Below are 3,163 nucleotides of genomic sequence, written 5' to 3'. Positions count from 1 at the left end.
AATGCGAAACAAGCTCTGTGTGTTCCATTGGATGAAAATGATGCCTTATTTCAAAACAAAACAAAACAAAACAAACCCACCCACGCCCATTAGGACGGCCACCAAAAAAAATATTACAAAAACAGAAATAGCAAGTATTGGTGAGGGTTTGGAGACACTGCCACCCTGGTGCACTGTTGGGGGGAGTGTGCAAAATGGCGTAGCCGCTGTGGAAAACAGTATGAAGCTTCCTCCAAAATTAAAAATAGAACTACCCTAGGAGCCAGCAATCATAGTTCTTGGTATAAACCCCAAAGAATTGAAAGCAGGGTCTCAGAAAGATATTTGCACACCCATGTTCATAGCATCATTATTCACAATAGCTGAGAGGTGGACGCAACCCAAGTGTCCATCAATGGATGAATGAAGAAGCAACATGTGGCCATATGATAGGCACAATGTACATATGATGGTATATTTTTCAGCCTTAAAAGGGAAGGAGTTTCTGATGCTTGCTACAAAGGAGACGAAATTGAGGACATTATACGAAGTGAGAGAAGCCAATCACAAAAGGGCAAATGCTGTATGATTCTACTTATGAGAGGTGACTGGAGCAGTCAGATTCAGAGAATGGTGGTTGCCAGGGGCTGGGGAGGGACCTGGGGAGTTAGTGTTTAATGGGGACAGAGTCTCAGTCTGGGCAGATGACAAAGTTCTGGAGATGGATGGTGGTGATGGTTGTGCACCAATGTGAATGTGCTTAATGCCCTGAACTGGACACTCAAAAATGGGTAAGATGGTGAATTTCATGCTATGTGTATTTTACCGTAATACAAAAATGGAGAAAAATACAAACAAGAACCCCAAACCCAACAAACAAAACCACAGTGATGGCAAACATGTCTGTAAACAGTATGGACAGCTAGTCCTGAGGCCAACGAGAGACCCTAATGAACTCTGGTATTCAGGTGCGTGCAACATTTTTTTTTTCTCCTATGAAGTTTTACTAGGAAAATCCCCTGTTCTATTCCTTGTCACTGTTTTTAGCACACTACTATTAACTTCTGAATGGTTTAATTGCCAAATAGTTCCAAACGATTATTGGTTTAAGAAAAAGCCCCTGGGGCGCCTGGGTGGCACAGCGGTTAAGCGTCTGCCTTCGGCTCAGGGCGTGATCCCAGCGTTATGGGATCGAGCCCCACATCAGGCTCTTCCGCTATGAGCCTGCTTCTTCCTCTCCCACTCCCCCTGCTTGTGTTCCCTCTCTCGCTGGCTGTCTCTATCTCTGTCGAATAAATAAATAAAATCTTTAAAAAAAAAAAAAGAAAGAAAGAAAAAACTCCTAATCAGTACAGCTTTTATTGAATCTTTAGAATATCGAAAATAAGTCTGAAAAACCAACCGGCATCTTGCTGTTTCTGTAGCTGGACAGCTTAGATCTTATTCCTCAGCCTGCTGAACTGTTCCTTTTTCAGAAACATAGACACCATCCCCAAATTTTCCGAAATCCTTGTTTTTAGTGGTTGTGTCTTGCTAAATCAAAGCAGCTGAGTTTGATACAAGTTCTATGTCATTTCCTTCAAGAATTAACTCCACTTTCTGGACTTGAGATACAGACAAGCAACACCTGGCTTCATTTGAACCCCTGCCGATATATTTTTCACCCAAGAAATTTCAGATTTCAACAAGAGAACCATTCTCCAGAATAACAACACTGATGGGGAACTGAGCACACACAGAGCTCATCTTGTGACGGAAGCCCAGGGGAACGCCCTCAACTGTGGTCTGGACATGACCACGGACAGACGGTGCGAACGGTAGCCGGGTCTGTTCTAGCTCTCCACCATTTGTCAGCTCGGAGCCTCTTTTTTTTTCTTTCCAAGGAGACTGAGTTCTACATTGATGTGATTAAAGTCCCTTCACAGGGTTCCTCCGGGGCCCTTGAAAATAACAGTGTGTCCCTTCAGACTGATTCCGACATTTTCTGGAATGTCGACAGTCTGATTGCTGAGAACGGTCTTCGTTCCCGTAGAGATGCGGCAAAGAGTGTATGAAACATTTCTGAAGAAAGAGTATTTTAACGGAATAGCGTTCAGGCAGAGGGACGGTGACGCTTGAGAGTCTGACTGCATTTCTGGCTGGATCCCGTACAAGTGTGCCTTTTAATACATTACTTTTAATACATAATACATTTTAATACATTACTAACTTGACTTCGAAGAAGACTCTTCTACTGAGGAGATAATTGTACAACCAGCCTGGTCTCCCTGTGAAGTAAGAAGCTTGAGTCATGACTTTTTTCTTACGTGTGAGATTTCAGACATTCTGAGCTTGAACGATTACATTTACCCTGGACCTTCCCCTCCAACTTTAAGGGTAAGCATTTGCTAATTAATTTATGGTCGACCGGGAAATCTGTCACGATTGTTTTGTTGTTGTATCTCTGACACCTGGCGTTCTACTTGGTATTCAGTAGGCACTCAATAAACATTTATCAAAGGGGGAAAATGGATAAGATGGGAAATTTTATGTTATGTGTATTTTATCACAATTTTTTAAAAAGCTGCACAGTGAGAGGGAGCAAAGAGTCTTTGTAAAGCCCACCTTGTCCTCATCCTCGATTTTTATGTGAACCTTGAGGGGTGCTGAAATGCCATGTGGCCCAGGCCCTTCTGCGGGAGTCCCGCTTTCAGACGAGGTGCAAGTCACCAGGGGCTGCCTAGCTCAGTGCCTGGCCAGTCCCTCAGTGGTTCCTCAGCTCTTCCTGCCATCTCAAGAAGTGGCTTCCCAGCAAATCTAGAACTGCTAACGTAGGAGCAGACAGTGCTGTGAAAGGCCCGGAGAAATCATCACACGGACGGGCTGTCGTCACACACAAGCAACGCACACACACACGGGTAAGTCGGGCACGACGTTCTTTTGGAGTTGCCCTGGCAACACGGGGAAGTCTCCCTTGAACAGCATCCCATGAGCTCTGGCCACTGCCTGCCGGGGGCCTGCAGCACAGCCCGCTCCTCTCAGTGAGGTCAGGTGACCCCTAATTGGTCTCAGGCCCCAAGCAGCTAGAGGTAGGGACCGTCGGAGCACCCATGACGTGGCTCTCTCTCTGGGAATCATGCAGGTTGACCTTCCGCACACTTTCCACTTTTTCCACTTTCATTAAGAGCCAGAGTTTGAGCTGACC

The 3,163-nt window shown here is 45.2% G+C and overlaps 1 pseudogene; it reads right to left on the bottom strand.

Annotated features, from left to right (window-relative positions):
* Positions 1–1,388: 1,388 nt before the first annotated feature.
* On the bottom strand, positions 1,389–2,111 carry LOC113245897 (60S ribosomal protein L9-like; annotated as a pseudogene).
* Positions 2,112–3,163: the final 1,052 nt, after the last annotated feature.

The sequence above is a fragment of the Ursus arctos genome, unplaced genomic scaffold, assembly GCF_023065955.2.
Source record: "Ursus arctos isolate Adak ecotype North America unplaced genomic scaffold, UrsArc2.0 scaffold_34, whole genome shotgun sequence".
In the NCBI taxonomy this organism is placed as follows: Eukaryota; Metazoa; Chordata; class Mammalia; order Carnivora; family Ursidae; genus Ursus; species Ursus arctos.
This window is presented reverse-complemented; position numbering and strand designations above follow the sequence as displayed.